Source organism: Pseudophryne corroboree, chromosome 7 (assembly GCF_028390025.1).
Source record: "Pseudophryne corroboree isolate aPseCor3 chromosome 7, aPseCor3.hap2, whole genome shotgun sequence".
Taxonomy (NCBI): Eukaryota; Metazoa; Chordata; class Amphibia; order Anura; family Myobatrachidae; genus Pseudophryne; species Pseudophryne corroboree.
Window position 1 is genome coordinate 173,856,386 of NC_086450.1, and position 20,487 is coordinate 173,876,872.

The 20,487-nt window shown below is 46.1% G+C and overlaps 1 protein-coding gene across 1 annotated transcript in view; it reads right to left on the reverse strand.

Annotated features, from left to right (window-relative positions):
* The window catches only part of ACMSD (aminocarboxymuconate semialdehyde decarboxylase), a 177,536-nt gene that overhangs the window by 34,616 nt on the left and 122,433 nt on the right, over positions 1-20,487 (reverse strand). The gene's annotated exons all lie outside the window — the stretch shown is intronic.

The window sequence follows — 20,487 nt, forward strand, 5'->3', positions numbered from 1 at the left end:
CTTGACGACACAGAGGTAGGTAGAGCAGTGGACTACTGTACCGTACTGCTATATATTATATACTGGTGGTCAGCAAAATTATGCACTGTCCTCCTACTACTGCGCACAACAACTAAAATGCACCACAGGTATGGATGGATAGTATACTTGACGACACAGAGGTAGGTAGAGCAGTGGACTACTGTACCGTACTGCTATATATTATATACTGGTGGTCAGCAAAATTATGCACTGTCCTCCTACTACTGCGCACAACAACTAAAATGCACCACAGGTATGGATGGATAGTATACTTGACGACACAGAGGTAGGTAGAGCAGTTGACTACTGTACCGTACTGCTATATATTATATACTGGTGGTCAGCAAAATTATGCACTGTCCTCCTACTACTGCGCACAATAACTAAAATGCACCACAGGTATGGATGGATAGTATACTTGACGACACAGAGGTAGGTAGAGCAGTGGACTACTGTACCGTACTGCTATATATTATATACTGGTGTTCAGCAAAATTATGCACTGTCCTCCTACTACTGCGCAAAAGTACTAAAATGCACCACAGGTATGGATGGATAGTATACTTGACGACACAGAGGTAGGTAGAGCAGTGGACTACTGTACCGTACTGCTATATATTATATACTGGTGGTCAGCAAAATTATGCACTGTCCTCCTACTACTGCACACAACAACTAAAATGCACCACAGGTATGGATGGCTAGTATACTTGACGACACAGAGGTAGGTAGAGCAGTGGACTACTGTACCGTACTGCTATATATTATATACTGGTGGTCAGCAAAATTATGCACTGTCCTCCTACTACTGCGCAAAACTACTAAAATGCACCACAGGTATGGATGGATAGTATACTTGACGACACAGAGGTAGGTAGAGCAGTGGACTACTGTACCGTACTGATATAATACTGGTGGTCACTGGTCAGCAAAATTCTGCACTGTCCTCCTACTATATACTACAATGCAGCACAGATATGGAGCGTTTTTCAGGCAGAGAACGTAGATATTTTCAGCACACTGAGCATAGATATTTGCAAGCACACTGAGCACAGATATTTGCAGCACACTGAGCACAGATATTTGCAGCACACTGAACACAACTGAGAGAACGCTGCACACGTCCTCTCCCTATCATCTCCAATGCACGAGTGAAAATGGCGGCGACGCGTGGCTCCTTATATAGAATACGAATCTCGCGAGAATCCGACAGCGGGATGATGACGTTCGGGCGCGCTTGGGTTAACCGAGCAAGGCGGGAGGATCCGAGTCTGCCTCGGACCCGTGTAAAATGGGTGAAGTTCGGGGGGGTTCGGATTCCGAGGAACCGAACCCGCTCATCTCTAATTAAAACCCCCTTATTTGTGTAAGCATACAAGTGAGCACAGCATATATCATTTTCTGAAGTGAATTAAAAGATACCTTTATGAGCCTATCATTCACATATACAGTGTAAGAAAAGAGTGATCATCTAGTGAATATGTGACATGAAGGTGAACCCATAAAGTTTCTCATCACTACCCATAGTGGGAAAGAATCCGGATCTCCCAGCTATATCCATATCTTTAAGATATACAGAGAACAAAAACTAAGACGCTCTCTATATATTTCTTGTTTTACATATTTCTCCTACAGGGAGGTTCAAGAACCAGCAGTCCATTGGAGAAGAATAAGACCGGACACAAGAGACGGTTTTCTGATTTAATTCAGGCTTGTTCATTGCACTCAATGTCAAACACATGTGAAGCGCTACAGAGAGTGTGAGCACACAATTGTCCATTATAGCAGAGTATAGCGCAGCACACAGCATCGTGCAGTGTGCCCCCATACACAGTCACTATCCAGCACAGCCACTTATGAGACTCTGGACACAGGACAGCCATTATAGCAGAGTATAATGCAGCACACAGCAGTGTGCAGCATGCCCCCTATACACAGTCACTATCCAGCAAAGCCACTTGTGAGACTCTGAACATAGCACAGCCAGTATAGCAAAGTATAGCACAGCACACAGCATCATGCAGTGTGCCCCCATACACAGTAACTATCCAGCACAGCCACTTATGAGACTCTGGACACAGGACAGCCATTATAGCAGAGTATAGTGCAGCACACAGCAGTGTGCAGCATGCCCCCTATACACAGTCACTATCCAGCAAAGCCACTTGTGAGACTCTGAACATAGCACAGCCAGTATAGCAGAGTATAGCACAGGACACAGCATCATGCAGTGTGCCCCCATACACAGTCACTATCCAGCACAGCCACTTATGAGACCCTGGACACAGTATACCCACTACAGCAGAGTATAATGCAGCAAACGGCAGCGTGCAGTGTACACCTTATACACATTCACTATCTAGCACAGCCCCTTGTAAGACCCTGGACACAGTATACTGACTACAGCAGAGTATAATACAGCAAACGTCAGCGTGCTTTACACTGAACTGCCATGGCACATTATACAAAATCCAAGTCCTGTGAGAATCAGATGCCTAGAGGATAATGTTCGACCTCGATGGGGAATCTGTGGCTCGGGTCAACTTGGATCCCCAATGTTGAAATCCGGACCGCTCATCTCTACTTGTATATTCTTGTGTCTGGAGCATGTGAAGTGAGAAAAGACACAAGATATGCTCTGTACATGGGAGTACATTCACCTTTGCCCTGAATGGTATACATCAGCCAACAAAATGGACACAAACATTTAGGGGTCTATTTACTAAGCCTGGGATGGAGATAAAGTGGACAGAGATAAAGTACCAGCCAATCAGCTCCCAACTGTCATGTTACAGGCTGGGTTTGAAAAATGTCAGTTAGGAGCTGGTTGGTTGGTACTTTATCTCCATCCACTTTATCTCCATCCAAGGCTTAGTAAATAGAAATAGAATAGAAATTAAAGATAAATTGATTGTTAGTGACCCTTAAATGTAGCACAATAAATGAAACATTCATTCCAATAACGAGATTTATGGTAAGAACTTACCTTTGTTAAATCTCTTTCTGTGAGGTACACTGGGCTCCACAGGGAATAACATCGGGGTGTAGAGTAGGATCTTGTTCCGAGGCACCAACAGGCTCAAAGCTTTGACCTTCTTCCCAAGATGCATAGCGCCGCCTCCTCTATAACCCCGCCACTGTGCTCAGGAGCTCAGTTTTTGTTAACCAGTCCCATGCAGTAGCAGGTAAAAGAGATGACAATCGTTAGTAGCCACATACACCACATTCTCACGACAGGAGAGGGTGTCAGCTGCTAATGCCATACCAACCCAAAGAAGCTAAGTGCGTCAGGGTGGGAGCCCTGTGGTGCGCAGTGTACCTCGCAGAAAGAGATTTAACAAAGGTAAGTTCTTACCATAAATCTCGTTTTCTGCCGCGGGGTACACTGGGCTCCACAGGGAATAACATCGGGGATGTCCTAAAGCAGTTCCTTATGGGAGGGGAAGCACTGTAGCGGGCATAAGAACCCGGCATCCAAAGGAAGCATCCTGGGAGGCGGAAGTATCGAAGGCATAGAACCTTATGAATGTGTTCACTAAGGACCACGTAGCCGCCTTGCGCAATTGTTCAAGGGATGCACCACATGGGCCACCCAAGAAGGGCCATTGGACCGAGTAGAATGGGCCTTAATGGTAGCAGGGGCTGGAAGACCAGCCTGTACATAAGCATGTGCAATCACCATTCTAATCCATCTGGCCAAGTTCTTCTTGCTAGCAGGCCAGCCACGTTTGTGAAAACCAAACAGTACGAAGAAAGAGTCAGACTTCCGAATGGAAGCAGTTCTCTTCACATAGATACGGAGAGCCCGTACCACATCCAAAGACCGCTCTTTGGAAGACAACTCAGGAGAATTAAAGGCAGGAACCACAATCTCGTGGTTAAGGTGGAAGGAATACACCACATTAGGTAGATAACCAGGTCGCGTTCTAAGAACTGCCCGATCACTGTGAAAAAAATCAGATAGGGGGACCTACAGGATAAAGCACCCAAGTCTGAAACACATCTAGCAGAAGCAATCGCTAGCAGAAACAAAGACCTTAAGGGAAAGCCACTTAAGATCCGCAGATGCAAGAGGGTCAAAAGGAGACACCTGCAAGGCCTCCAAAACCACCGACAAAACCCAAGAGCCTACAGGTGGGACATAAGGAGGCTGAATGCACAACACACCCTGAGTGAAGGTATGAACATCGGGCAGAGTTGCAATTTTTCTCTGAAACCATACGACAAGGCAGAAATATGAACCTTGAGGGAGGCCAGATGAAGGCCTAGGTCCAGGCCTTGCTGTAGGAAGGCCAAAAGTTTGGCCGTACTAAACTTGTAAGCGTCATGATTGGTATTTGCGCACCAAGCAAAGTAAGAATTCCAGACCCTATGGTAAATCCGAGCAGAAGCCGGCTTACGGGCCTTCAACAGACTAATTCTTTCCATGTTGTCTATATTGTAACAGTGACGATTGTAATAACCAGAGCACAATGTATATATGGAAGACTCGTTGTCCAATAAGATTGTTTGTTTACAACCGCATGCCCAATGAATGCAGCCGCCGGTGAGCCAATGGTTTGAATGACTCCGGAGCGCGTGACCGAGTCACGTGACCGTGGGCCGCATCACGTGGCTCCGGGCGCGTGATCCGATCATGTGATCGCGGGTCATTCGGCATCCGAGACTACAAACGATGACTGTTTAGGTATGGGTCACACCAGTCTTGTGGTTGGCCAATGCGGATCATGTGATTTATGACATCTGCCTCACGTGACCGCGGGGTCTGCAGCCACTAGAGTGGAAGTAGGACTATCAGGAAGTGAAGACAGTGAAGCCCACTGTTTCCTTATGTGTCTATTTCCCTGAACTTTTCAGGAAAAGTATTTTAGTTTTAATTATATGGATTATATGTTTAAAAATATGGATATTAGTACTCGTTTTTAGCAATAAAGATATGGTTTTTTAATAGGTTTGCCTCCTTTATTAGAATAAGGTTTTGAAATTAGATTTTGTGGTAATTTATATGTGATTGATGTTGCAGACAGGTGATGTGGATTAACCAATTTATGCCTTATATAAGGGGTGACTGTTCTAGAGAGCACATACCTTTGATAAAGCTGCCCCTGGAAGCCAGCGAAATGCATAAGGACCTACTTATTGGATCTTGTGACACTATCATCCAGGACATTTGGACGGTGTACCCTTTAAAACAAGCCTGGGACTCTCTCTGACGACCCATCTACTGCTAAACGGAGGACCTATTTTTCCCTTAATCGGTGTGCTGAACTCTCTCTTTGCTGAGACATCACCAGGGAATCCGGCATTGGTCCCTCCAGGATTGGTAACTATCAACGGAGAGACTTACATCTGTCTGGCCCAGGACATCTAGGTCCACCAACCACTGGTTTATTTAATCATTAGTGTCCCGCATAGGATCCTCTGGCTTGTTTAAAGTCAGTCATGTTTTAAATTTGCTCTTATGATGTTCTTTATGTGCAACCAATTATTTTTAACTGACTAAATAGACATTCATTAAATATTGATTGATCCTTTCCACATGTCTGCATATATTTAATTATTCCATCATTGATTCAGCGCTGTTTTGGTACTTTCAGTACAATTGTGCTTCTTGTTCAGTTTGGAGTGACGGTCCAATTTTTTACAGCTGCTTGAGGAGAATCAGCCCTGTCAAGCGCGAGGTACACCCACTCCTTCTGAGTGAGGTTAGGTTTTTTCTTTCTGTTGCAGTACACATAGTCAATACCACGCTGTTGACATGAGCTGCTTCTCCAGTTTTGACAATAGGTCTACAAGGAAGCAAACCTATCTTTCCAAATGGGGAGGAGTAGATAAAGATTGTTCAGGTATTATTGATGAAAACCCTGAATTAAAGGGAGATTTTTATAAATTGGAAGATTTGATTAAAATGGAAACAAAAAACTGGCTAGATGCCGTGAATTTACAAAAATATCAAGATGCCAAAATGATCCCTAGGGGGTTACGCATCACAAAGCCATCTATCTTTGGTGACAATAAAAATTACCAAGATAGATGGGAAGCTATCCTAGATAAATGTTCTCATGCACTAATAGAATTGGTGATTACATTTAGAAATGAGAAGGTTAAATCATTGGAGAAAGATATTGAATTATTAAAACAGAAATTAGAACCCCTAAGTGACACCACAGAGTTTAAAATGAGAGACAAACGCATAACAGACAGAATTTTAAAATTTGAGTGTGAAATGACAGATAATAAATCTAAAAAATTTAAGAGAGATCTGGAGGACTATCAAAGAGGTGAGGTATACACTTACAATAAAAAGAAACCACATAGACGCTTTAACGAACAAATTCCACCAAGGTCCTCAACTAATATGAATAGATTTCACTCTTATGGACAACAACGAGCAGTAGAAACAACCTATGGGGATAATAGAAGAAATCCCCGATGGAGAAAATAAGATTTTACTTACCGATAAATCTATTTCTCGTAGTCCGTAGTGGATGCTGGGGACTCCGTCAGGACCATGGGGATTAGCGGCTCCGCAGGAGACAGGGCACAAAACTAAAGCTTTAGGATCAGGTGGTGTGTACTGGCTCCTCCCCCTATGACCCTCCTCCAAGCCTCAGTTAGGATACTGTGCCCGGACGAGCGTACACAATAAGGAAGGATATTGAATCCCGGGTAAGACTCATACCAGCCACACCAATCACACCGTATAACTTGTGATCTAAACCCAGTTAACAGTATGACAAACGTAGGAGCCTCTGAACAGACGGCTCACAACAATAACAACCCGATTTTTTTGTAACAATAACTATGTACAAGTATTGCAGACAATCCGCACTTGGGATGGGCGCCCAGCATCCACTACGGACTACGAGAAATAGATTTATCGGTAAGTAAAATCTTATTTTCTCTGACGTCCTAAGTGGATGCTGGGGACTCCGTCAGGACCATGGGGATTATACCAAAGCTCCCAAACGGGCGGGAGAGTGCGGATGACTCTGCAGCACCGAGTGAGAGAACTCCAGGTCCTCCTCAGCCAGGGTGTGCCCCTGACCAAGTAGCAGCTCGGCAAAGTTGTAAAGCCGAGACCCCTCGGGCAGTCGCCCAAGATGAGCCCACCTTCCTTGTGGAATGGGCATTTATATATTTTGGCTGTGGCAGTCCTGCCACAGAATGTGCAAGCTGAATTGTACTACACATTCAACTAGCAATCGTCTGCTTAGAAGCAAGAGCACCCAGTTTTTTGGGTGCATACAGGATAACAGCAAGTCAGTTTTCCTGACTCCAGCCATCCTGGAAATCTATATTTTCAGGGCCCTGACACAACATCTAGCAACTTGGAGTCCTCCAAGTCTCTAGTAGCCGCAGGTACCACAATAAGCTGGTTCAGATGAAACGCTGACACCACCTTAGGGAGAAACTGGGGACGAGTCCGCAGCTCTGCCCTGTCCGAATGGACAATCAGATATGGGCTTTTGTGAGACAAAGCCGCCAATTCTGACACTCGCCTGGCCGAGGCCAGGGCCAACATCATGGTCACTTTCCATGTGAGATATTTCAAATCCACAGATTTGAGCGGTTTAAACCAACGTGATTTGAGGAATCCCAGGACTACGTTGAGATCCCACAGTGCCACTGGAGGCACAAAAGGGGGTTGTATATGCAGTACTCCCTTGTCAAATTTCTGGACTTCAGGAACTGAAGCCAATTCTTTCTGGAAGAAAATCGACAGTGCCGAAATTTGAACCTTAATGGACCCCAATTTGAGGCCCATAGACACTCCTGTTTGCAGGAAATGCAGGAATCGACCGAGTTGAAATTTCTTCGTGGGGCCTTCCTGGCCTCACACCACGCAACATATTTTCGCCACATGTGGTGATAATGTTGTGCGGTCACCTCCTTCCTGGCTTTGACCAGGGTAGGAATGACCTCTTCCGGAATGCCTTTTTCCTTTAGGATCCGGCGTTCAACCGCCATGCCGTCAAACACAGCCGCGGTAAGTCTTGGAACAGACATGGTACTTGCTGAAGCAAGTCCCTTCTTATCGGCAGAGGCCCTGAGTCCTCTGTGAGCATCTCTTGAAGTTCCGGGTACCAAGTCCTTCTTGGCCCATCCGGAGCCACGAGTATAGTTCTTACTCCTCTACGTCTTATAATTCTCAGTACCTTTGGTATGAGAAGCAGAGGAGGGAACACATACACCGACTGGTACACCCATGGTGTTACCAGAACGTCCACAGCTATTGCCTGAGGGTCTCTTGACCTGGCGCAATACCTGTCCAGTTTTTTGTTCAGGCGGGACGCCATCATGTCCACCTTTGGTCTTTCCCAACGGTGCACAATCATGTGGAAAAAACTTCTCGATGAAGTCCCCACTCTCCCGGGTGGAGGTCGTGCTGAGGAAGTCTGCTTCCCAGTTGTCCACTCCCGGAATGAAAAACTGCTGACAGTGCTATCACATGATTTTCCGCCCAGCGAAGAATCCTTGCAGTTTCTGCCATTGTCCTCCTGCTTCTTGTGCCGCCCTGTCTGTTTACGTGGGCGACTGCCGTGATGTTGTCCCACTGGATCAATACCGGCTGACCTTGAAGCAGAGGTCTTGCTAAGCTTAGAGCATTGTAAATTGCTCTTAGCTCCAGTATATTTATGCGGAGAGAAGTCCCCAGACTTGATCACACTCCCTGGAAATTTTTTCCCTGTGTGACAGCTCCCCAGCCTTTCAAGCTGGAATCCGTGGTCACCAGGACCCAGTCCTGAATGCATAACTGTGGCCCTTTAGTAGATGAGCACTCTGCAGCCACCACAGAAGAGACACCCTTGTCCTTGGAGACAGGGTTATCCGCTGATGCATCTGAAGATGCGATCCGGACCATTTGTCCAGCAGATCCCACTGAAAAGTTCTTGCGTGAAATCTGCCGAATGGAATCGCTTCGTAAGAAGCCACCATTTTTCCCAGGACCCTTGTGCAATGATGCACTGACACTTTTCCTGGTTTTTGGAGGTTCCTGACTAGCTCGGATAACTCCCTGGCTTTCTCCTCCGGGAGAAACACCTTTTTCTGGACTGTGTCCAGAATCATCCCTAGGGACAGCAGACGTGTCGTCGGAGACCGCTGCGATTTTGGAATATTTAGAATCCACCCGTGCTGTCGTAGAACTACTTGAGACCTCCAACTGTTCTCTGGACCTTGCCCTTATCAGGAGATCGTCCAAGTAAGGGATAATTAAGACGCCTTTTCTTTGAAGAAGAATCATCATTTCGGCCATTACCTTGGTAAAGACCCGGGGTGCCGTGGACAATCCAAACGGCAGCGTCTGAAACTGATAGTGACAGTTTTGTACCACAAACCTGAGGTACCCTTTGTGAGAAGGGCAAATTTGGACATGGAGGTAAGCATCCTTGATGTCCAGGGACACCATATAGTCCCCTTCTTCCTGGTTCGCTATCACTGCTCTGAGTGACTCCATTTAGAATAGGTCTCACCTAGCCGTCTGGCTTCAGTACCACAATATAGTGTGGAATAATACCCCTTTACTTGTTGTAGGAGGGGTACTTTGATTATCACCTGCTGGGAATACAGCTTGTGAATTGTTTCCAATACTGCCTCCCTGTCGGAGGTAGACGTTGGTAAAGCAAACTTCAGGAACCTGCGAGGGGGAGACGTCTCGAATTTCCAATCTGTACCCCTGGGATACTACTTGTAGGATCCAGGGGTCCACTTGCGAGTGAGCCCACTGCGTGCTGAAACTCTTGAGACGACCCCCCACCGCACCTGTTTGTACGGCCCCAGCGTCATGCTGAGGACTTGGCAGAAGCGGTGGAAGGCTTCTGTTCCTGGGAATGGGCTGCCTGCTGCAGTCTTCTTCCCTTACCTCTATCCCTGGGCAGATATTATGGGGACGAAAGGACTGAGGCTGAAAAGACTATGTCTTTTTCTGCTGAGATGTGACTTGGGGTAAAAAAAGGTGGATTTTCTAGCTGTTGCCGTGGCCACCAGGTCCGATGGACCGACCCCAAATAACTCCTCCCCTTTATACGGCAATACTTCCATGTGCCGTTTGGAATCTGCATCACCTGACCACTGTCGTGTCCATAAACATCGTCTGGCAGATATGGACATCGCACTTACTCTTGATGCCAGAGTTTCACATATATAGAAATGCATCTTTTAAATGCTCTATAGTCAATAAAATACTGTCCCTGTCAAGGGTATCAATATTTCCAGTCAGGGAATCCGACCAAGCCACCCCAGCGCTGCCCATCCAGGCTGAGGCGATCGCTGGTCGCAGTATAACACCAGTATGTGTGTATATACTTTTTAGGATATTTTTCAACCTCCTATCAGTTGGCTCCTTGAGGGCGTCCGTATCTGGAGACGGTAACGCCACTTGTTTTTATAAGCGTGTGAGCGCCTTATCCACCCTAAGGTGTGTTTCCCAACGCGCCATAACTTCTGGCGGGAAAGGGTATACCGCCAATAATTTTCTATCGGGGGAAACCCACGCATCATCACACACTTCATTTAATTTATCTGATTCAGGAAAAACCACATGTAGTTTTTTCACACTCCACATAATACCCTTTTTTGTGGTACTTGTAGTATCAGAAATATGTAACATCTCCTTCATTGCCCTTAACAAGTAACGTGTGGCCCTAAAGGAAAATACGTTTGTTTCTTCACCGTCGACACTGGAGTCAGTGTCCGTGTCTGTGTCGACCGACTGAGGTAAAAATAAGAATTTACTTACCGATAATTCTATTTCTCGGAGTCCGTAGTGGATGCTGGGGTTCCTGAAAGGACCATGGGGATTAGCGGCTCCGCAGGAGACAGGGCACAAAAAGTAAAGCTTTAGGATCAGGTGGTGTGCACTGGCTCCTCCCCCTATGACCCTCCTCCAAGCCTCAGTTAGGATACTGTGCCCGGACGAGCGTACACAATAAGGAAGGATTTTGAATCCCGGGTAAGACTCATACCAGCCACACCAATCACACTGTACAACCTGTGATCTGAACCCAGTTAACAGTATGATAACAGCGGAGCCTCTGAAAAGATGGCTCACAACAATAATAACCCGATTTTTGTAACTATGTACAAGTAATGCAGATAATCCGCACTTGGGATGGGCGCCCAGCATCCACTACGGACTCCGAGAAATAGAATTATCGGTAAGTAAATTCTTATTTTCTCTATCGTCCTAGTGGATGCTGGGGTTCCTGAAAGGACCATGGGGATTATACCAAAGCTCCCAAACGGGCGGGAGAGTGCGGATGACTCTGCAGCACCGAATGAGAGAACTCCAGGTCCTCCTTAGCCAGGGTATCAAATTTGCAGGATTTTACAAACGTGTTTGCCCCTGACTAAATAGCCGCTCGGCAAAGTTGTAAAGCCGAGACCCCTCGGGCAGCCGCCCAAGATGAGCCCACCTTCCTTGTGGAATGGGCATTTACATATTTTGGCTGTGGCAGGCCTGCCACAGAATGTGCAAGCTGAATTGTATTACACATCCAACTAGCAATAGTCTGCTTAGAAGCAAGAGCACCCAGTTTGTTGGGTGCATACAGGATAACAGCAAGTCAGTTTTCCTGACTCCAGCCGTCCTGGAACCTATACTTTCAGGGCCCTGACAACATCCAGCAACTTGGAGTCCTCCAAGTCCCTAGTAGGCGCAAGGCACCACAATAAGCTGGTTCAGGTGAAACACTGACACCACCTTAGGGAGAGAACTGGGGACGAGTCCGCAGCTCTGCCCTGTCCGAATGGACAAACAGATATGGGCTTTTTTGAGAAAAACCCCACCAATTTGACACTCGCCTGGCCCAGGCCAGGGCCAAGAGCATGGTCACTTTTCATGTGAGATGCTTCAAATCCACAGATTTGACTGGTTTTAAACCAATGTGATTTGAGGAATCCCAGAACTACGTTGAGATCCCACAGTGCCACTGGAGGCACAAAAGGGGGTTGTATATGCAATACTCCCTTGACAAACTTCTGGACTTCAGGAACTGAAGCCAATTCTTTCTGGAAGAAAATCGACAGGGCCGAAATTTGAACCTTAATGGGCCCCAATTTGAGGCCCATAGACACTCCTGTTTGCAGGAAATGCAGGAATCGACCGAGTTGAAATTTCTTCGTGGGGCCTTCCTGGCCTCACACCACGCAACATATTTTCGCCACATGTGGTGATAATGTTGTGCGGTCACCTCCTTCCTGGCTTTGACCAGGGTAGGAATGACCTCTTCCGGAATGCCTTTTTCCCTTAGGATACGGCGTTCCACCGCCATGCCGTCAAACGCAGCTGCGGTAAGTCTTGGAACAGACATGGTACTTGCTGAAGCAAGTCCCTTCTTAGCGGCAGAGGCCATAAGTCCTCTGTGAGCATCTCTTGAAGTTCCGGGTACCAAGTCCTTCTTGGCCAATCCGGAGCCATGAGTATAGTTCTTACTCCTCTACGTCTTATAATTCTCAGTACCTTAGGTATGAGAAGCAGAGGAGGGAACACATACACCGACTGGTACACCCACGGTGTTACCAGAACGTCCACAGCTATTGCCTGAGGGTCTCTTGACCTGGCGCAATACCTGTCCCGTTTTTTGTTCAGACGGGACGCCATCATGTCCACCTTTGGTATTTCCCAACGGTTCACCATCATGTGGAAAAACTTCCCGATGAAGTTTCCACTCTCCCGGGTGGAGGTCGTGCCTGCTGAGGAAGTCTGCTTCCCAGTTTCCACTCCCGGAATGAAACACTGCTGACAGTGCTATCACATGATTTTCCGCCCAGCGAAAAGTCCTTGCAGTTTTTGCCATTGCCCTCCTGCTTCTTGTGCCGCCCTGTCTGTTTACGTGGGCGACTGCCGTGATGTTTTTCCCACTGGATCAATACCGGCTGACCTTGAAGCAGAGGTCTTGCTAAGCTTAGAGCATTATAAATTTACCCTTAGCTCCAGTATATTTATGTGGAGAAAAGTCTCCAGACTTGATCACACTCCCTGGAAATTTTTTCCTTGTGTGACTGCTCCCCAGCCTCTCGGGCTGGCCTCCGTGGTCACCAGCATCCAATCCTGAATGCCGAATCTGCGGCCCTCTAGAAGATGAGCACTCTGTAACCACCACAGGAGAGACACCCTTGTCCTTGGATATAGGGTTATCCGCTGATGCATCTGAAGATGCGATCCGGACCATTTGTCCAGCAGATCCCACTGAAAAGTTCTTGCGTGAAATCTGCCGAATGGAATTGCTTCGTAGGAAGCCACCATTTTTACCAGGACCCTTGTGCAATGATGCACTGACACTTTTCCTGGTTTTAGGAGGTTCTTGACTAGCTCGGATAACTCCCTGGCTTTCTCATCCGGGAGAAACACCTTTTTCTGGACTGTGTCCAGAATCATCCCTAGGCACAGCAGACGTGTCGTCAGGATCAGCTGCGATTTTGGAATATTTAGAATCCATCCGTGCTGTTGTAGCAGTATCCGAGATAGTGCTACTCCGACCTCCAACTGTTCCCTGGACTTTGCCCTTATCAGGAGATCGTCCAAGTAAGGGGTAATTAAGACGCCTTTTCTTCGAAGAAGAATCATCATTTCGGCCATTACCTTGGTAAAGACCCGGGGTGCCGTGGACAATCCAAACGGCAGCGTCTGAAACTGACAGTGACAGTTCTATACCACGAACCTGAGGTACCCTTAGTGAGAAGGGCAAATTTGGGACATGGAGGTAAGCATCCCTGATGTCCCGGGACACTATATAGTCCCCTTCTTCCTGTTCGTTATCACTGCTCTGAGTGACTCCATCTTGATTTGAACCTTTGTAAGTGTTCAAATTTTTTTAGATTTAGAATAGGTCTCACCTAGCCTTCTGGCTTCAGTACCACAATATAGTGTGGAATAATACCCCTTTCCTTGTTGTAGGAGGGGTAATTTGATTATCACCTGCTGGGAATACAGCTTGTGAATTTTTTCCCATACTGCCTCCTTGTCGGAGGGATACCTTGGTAAAGCAGACTTCAGGAGCCTGCGAGGGGGAAACGTTTCGACATTCCAATCTGTACCCCTGGGATACTACTTGTAGGATCCAGGGGTCCTGTACGGTCCCAGCGTCATGCTGAGAGCTTGGCAGAAGCGGTGGAAGGCTTCTGTTCCTGGGAATGGGCTGCCTGCTGCAGTCTTCTTCCCTTTCCTCTATCCCTGGGCAAATATGACTCTTATAGGGACGAAAGGACTGAGGCTGAAAAGACGGTGTCTTTTTCTGCAGAGATGTGACTTAGGGTAAAAACGGTGGATTTTCCAGCAGTTGCCGTGGCCACCAGGTCCGATGGACCGACCCCAAATAACTCCTCTTCCTTTATACGGCAATACACCTTTGTGCCGTTTGGAATCTGCATCACCTGACCACTGTCGTGTCCATAAACATCTTCTGGCAGATATGGACATCGCACTTACTCTTGATGCCAGAGTGCAAATATCCCTCTGTGCATCTCGCATATATAGAAATGCATCCTTTAAATGCTCTATAGTCAATAAAATACTGTCCCTGTCAAGGGTATCAATATTTTTAGTCAGGGAATCCGACCAAGCCACCCCAGCTCTGCACATCCAGGCTGAGGCGATCGCTGGTCGCAGTATAACACCAGTATGTGTGTATATACTTTTATATGATATTTTCCAGCCTCCTGTCAGCTGGCTCCTTGAGGACGGCCCTATCTATAGACGGTACCGCCACTTGTTTTGATAAGCGTGTGAGCGCCTTATCCACCCTAAGGGGTGTTTCCCAACGCGCCCTAACTTCTGGCGGGAAAGGGTATACCGCCAATAATTTTCTATCGGGGGGAACCCACGCATCATCACACACTTCATTTAATTTATCTGATTCAGGAAAAACTACAGGTAGTTTTTTCACATCCCACATAATACCCTCTTTTGTGGTACTTGTAGTATCAGAAATATGTAACACCTCCTTCATTGCCCTTAACGTGTGGCCCTAATAAGGAATACGTTTGTTTATTCACCGTCGACACTGGATTCAGTGTCCGTGTCTGTGTCGACCGACTAAGGTAAACGGGCGTTTTAAAACCCCTGACGGTGTTTTTGAGACGTCTGGACCGGTACTAATTGTTTGTCGGCCGTCTCATGTCGTCAACCGACCTTGCAGCGTGTTGACATTATCACGTAATTCCCTAAATAAGCCATCCATTCCGGTGTCGACTCCCTAGAGAGTGACATCACCATTACAGGCAATTGCTCCGCCTCCTCACCAACATCGTCCTCATACATGTCGACACACACGTACCGACACACAGCACACACACAGGGAATGCTCTGATAGAGGACAGGACCCACTAGCCCTTTGGAGAGACAGAGGGAGAGTTTGCCAGCACACACCAAAAAACGCTATAATTATATAGGGACAACCTTATATAAGTGTTTTCCCTTATAGCATCTTTTTATATATTTCTAACGCCAAATTAGTGCCCCCCCTCTCTGTTTTAACCCTGTTTCTGTAGTGCAGTGCAGGGGAGAGCCTGGGAGACTTCCCTCCAGCCTTTCTGTGAGGGAAAATGGCGCTGTGTGCTGAGGAGATAGGCCCCGCCCCTTTTTCGGCGGGCTCGTCTCCCGCTCTTCAACGGATTCTGGCAGGGGTTAAATATCTCCATATAGCCCCCGGAGGCTATATGTGAGGTATTTTTTGCCAAAAAATAGGTTTACATTGCCTCCCAGGGCGCCCCCCTCCCAGCGCCCTGCACCCTCAGTGACTGCCGTGTGAAGTGTGCTGAGAGCAATGGCGCACAGCTGCAGTGCTGTGCGCTACCTTAAGAAGACTGAGGAGTCTTCTGCCGCCGATTCTGGACCTTCTTCTCTTTTCAGCATCTGCAAGGGGGCCGGCGGCGAGGCTCCGGTGACCATCCAGGCTGTACCTGTGATCGTCCCTCTGGAGCTAATGTCCAGTAGCCAAAGAAGCCAATCCATCCTGCACGCAGGTGAGTTCACTTCTTCTCCCCTAAGTCCCTCGTTGCAGTGATCCTGTTGCCAGCAGGACTCACTGTAAAATAAAAAACCTAAGCTAAACTTTTCTAAGCAGCTCTTTAGGAGAGCCACCTAGATTGCACCCTTCTCGGCCGGGCACAAAAATCTAACTGAGGCTTGGAGGGGGGTCATAGGGGGAGGAGCCAGTGCACACCACCTGATCCTAAAGCTTTACTTTTTGTGCCCTGTCTCCTGCGGAGCCGCTAATCCCCATGGTCCTTTCAGGAACCCCAGCATCCACTAGGACGATAGAGAAAGGACGTTTTAACGCCCCTGACGGTGTTTTAGACGCCTGGACAGGTACTAATTGGTTTGCCGGCCGTCTCATGTCGTCAACCGACCTTGCAGCGTGTTGACATTATCACGTAATTCCTTAAAGAAGCCATCCATTCCGGTGTCGACTCCCTAGAGAGTGACATCACCATTACCGGCAATTGCTCCGCCTCCTCACCAACATCGTCCTCATACATGTCGACACACAAGTACCGACACACAGCACACACACAGGGAATGCTCTGATAGAGGACAGGACCCCACTAGCCCTTTGGGGAGACAGAGGGAGAGTTTGCCAGCACACACCAAAAGCGCTATATTATACAGGGACAACCTTTATATAAGTGTTTTTCCCTTATAGCATTTTAATATATATATACATATCGCCAATTAAGTGCCCCCCCTCTCTGTTTTAACCCTGTTTCTGTAGTGCAGTGCAGGGGAGAGCCTGGGAGCCTTCCCACCAGCATTTCTGTGAGGGAAAATGGCGCTGTGTGCTGAGGAGAATAGGCCCCGCCCCCTTTTCGGCGGGCTTCTTCTCCCGTTTTTCTGAGACCTGGCAGGGGTTAAATACATCCATATAGCCTCCAGGGGCTATATGTGATGTATTTTTAGCCAGAATAAGGTATTATACATTGCTGCCCAGGGCGCCCCCAGCAACGCCCTGCACCCTCCGTGACCGTTGGTGTGAAGTGTGTGACAACAATGGCGCACAGCTGCAGTGCTGTGCGCTACCTTCATGAAGACTGAAAAGCCTTCTGCCGCCGGTTTCTGGACCTTCAATCTTCAGCATCTGCAAGGGGGGTCGGCGGCGCGGCTCCGGGACGAACCCCAGGGTGAGACCTGTGTTCCGACTCCCTCTGGAGCTAATGGTGTCCAGTAGCCTAAGAAGCCAATCCATCCTGCACGCAGGTGAGTTGAACTTCTCTCCCCTAAGTCCCTCGATGCAGTGAGCCTGTTGCCAGCAGGACTCACTGAAAATAAGAAACCTAAAAACTTTTTCTAAGCAGCTCCTTAAGAGAGCCACCTAGATTGCACCCTGCTCGGACGGGCACAAAAACCTAACTGAGGCTTGGAGGAGAGTCATAGGGGGAGGAGCCAGTACACACCACCTGATCCTAAAGCTTTAGTTTTGTGCCCTGTCTCCTGCGGAGCCGCTAATCCCCATGGTCCTGACGGAGTCCCCAGCATCCACTTAGGACGTCAGAGAAATGGTGTTGATTCTCCGCATAGGGCCGAAATAGAAACACACACACAGGTGACCGGAAGGAGACCAGTGAGAAATGAAGAGATCTCCACCGATTCTGGAGCTAGAACAAAAATTGATATAAGATCAGGACCCCCTAATAAACTAGATCAACAGGAACTTTTTTTAGATCAGCGAGTGAACAGATACCGGGATTGGGGAAGGAATGCAGGCGAACAACGCCTCACTCCCAAAAGAAGTCGAAATTTAAGTGCCGAGGAAAAAGAGGAGGGAAAAAGGAGAAACACAAAGTTTTAAATAAGCAGAAATTAAACAAATTAGCAACATCAATACATAATTTATCATCTAAAAGTCTATCTAAAAATGAAATGTTGCTGCTAATTAAAGAGTTAAAATTTTCCCCCACAACGGGACCAAACTTATTCGACTTGTTTGTCGAATTAAATAGATTTGTCCGCTCCTTATGCAGGAAAAGGTATTTTGCCAACAAAAGACTAAATAGACTAGAAAAGGTTGCAGAGCCGATCCTTTTGAATTCTTTAGATGAGCCGTTTGTTCAGATGTTAAGTGAACTACAAGCAGAGGGTGCCACTGGGGATTTATGTACAACACAAAAAATATTTGACATAAATATCGACAGAAGTAGATTCAAATTAAAATCTGAGTTTTTCCCCATTACATCAAAGAGCAGCTCAATTGAAATTTTCTACAAGACCACTCTGGACAGTTTTAGGGATATCTGCACGACAGATCATAACAAAAACAAAAAAATCAGTGCTAAAGGTAACCTTAATAAATGGGAGAGAAAAGCTCTCCGTAAACTTAGTAAAGACACCTCGCTGGTCATCAAGCAGGCCGACAAAGGCGGTGGCCTAGTCATTCAGGATCGTGATGATTATACTAAGGAAGCACTTAGGGTGTGTACACACGGTGAGATAAATCTGTGAGATTTTGACTATATAGTCAAAATCTTATGAAAAGTTAGTGCATAACTCATGGTGCTAGGCAGCTTGCGATACAGATTCGATCCCTATGCGCGCTCCCGTGGGGTCAGTATCGTAAGGCTAGATAGACTGTGCAGGCAAGTCAATCTTGACTATCTAGTGTACTATCTAGTACAAAGTATAGTCAAAATTGGCACTTAGTCAAAATCGTACATAGACAAAATCTCAAGCACAGATTGTACAGATTTTGACTATCTGGCCTCTGGGGGAGTTCAAGGGAAATCGCATAGTCCAAATCGAACATAGCAGGGATCTCACAGTGTGTACACACCCTTAGGCAATTAGGAGATATCAATTTCAATACCAAATTGGTTTGTGACCCCACGGTGGAATTCAAATTAGAACTTAAAGATCTATTGGATAAAGCAGAATCCATGGACATTATTTCAAAGGATGAATACCGTTTTTTGTTTCCTCCATTTCCTCGTCACTCCGATTTATTACCATCTCCCGAAAATTCATAAGTCTCTAGATTCCCCACCAGGCCGTCCCATTATATCAGGTATTCAGTCACTCACCTCCAACTTATCTTTTTTTGTAGACAGTTTTCTTCAACCAAGAGTTACCAGATTAAGATCACATATTCGTGATACTTCTCATTTTTTACAATTAATCCAGAACATAGCATGGAAACCAACATATGCGTTTCTAACACTTGACGTTCAAAGTTTATATACAAACATCCCCCATACAAAGGGGTTAAAAGTAATTAATGATCAATTTAGAGCAGATGGTGACTTAACTGATATACAAATTCAATTTATTTTGGATTCCATTGCATTTATATTGAATAATAATTAATTTCTTTTTGCAAGAACCTATTATTTACAGACTATACCATGGAGACCAGGTTCGCGCCGAGCTATGCCAACCTCTACATGGGTCAATTGGAGGACCAATTAGTGTGTGTGGGGGGGAGGGGGGCGTTCGGCGCGAACCTGGTCCTCTATGGCCGCTTAATTGATGACCTTTTCTTTATATGGGACGGAGATTATGATTTGGCTACTCAATTTGTATCCTATCTTAATAAAAATTCATTTAATTTACAGTTCACTTCAAATTTTCACCAATCCACCATAAGTTACTTGGATATTTCACTTGAGATTGTTAGTGGGGAAATACAAACCTCTAATTTTGTTAAAGAAGTAGGTTAGAATGCCTACCTGAACTATACCAGTGCACATTATGCCCCTTGGAGAAGAAATATTCCAAGGGGACAGTTACAGCGCCTGAGGCGCAATTGTTCAGAACACACAATGTTTCTGCAACAAGCATCCGAAATGCTGGAATCCTTTAAATTGCGCAATTATCCTGAGGATCTATTAGAGGATGCATTGAGAGATGTAGAAAAGATGAACAGGAAAGATCTGGTGATGAGTAAAACAAGGGTTACGGAACCTAGAGATAGAGAGTTTAAAGACACTTTATTTATTTCCAAATTTAATAATAAATCGAATGAGATCAGGAAAATTATCCAAAGAAACTATCCAATATTAAAGCAAGATCCGATTCTTAGAGATATTATCCCCAATGACCCGAGAGTGATTTTTAAAAAGAACAAATCTTTGAAAGATACTCTAGCTCCAAGCCTGTTGAAAGAGGTACACATAACGAACACCAAAAGTAGTGAAACGTGGTTACCATCAAGACCTCATGGTTTCTATAGATGTAATAGATCTAGATATTTAACATGTAATCATGTAATAAATCGAACTAAAAGTGTAAAATGTGCACTGGATGGAACCAATTTTACACTGAAGGAATTCATGAATTGTGAAACCAGCTGGGTAATATACCTTTTACAGTGCCAATGCAATCTCTGCTACATAGGAAGAACCACCCGTAAAGTTAAATTAAGATTCTTAGAACATAGAAGGAATATCCTCAACAAGAAAACTAATCCTAGTGTTTCTAGACACTTTTTCGAATGTCATCAGAGTAACCCAGATTCTTTAAAATTAACGTGTTTA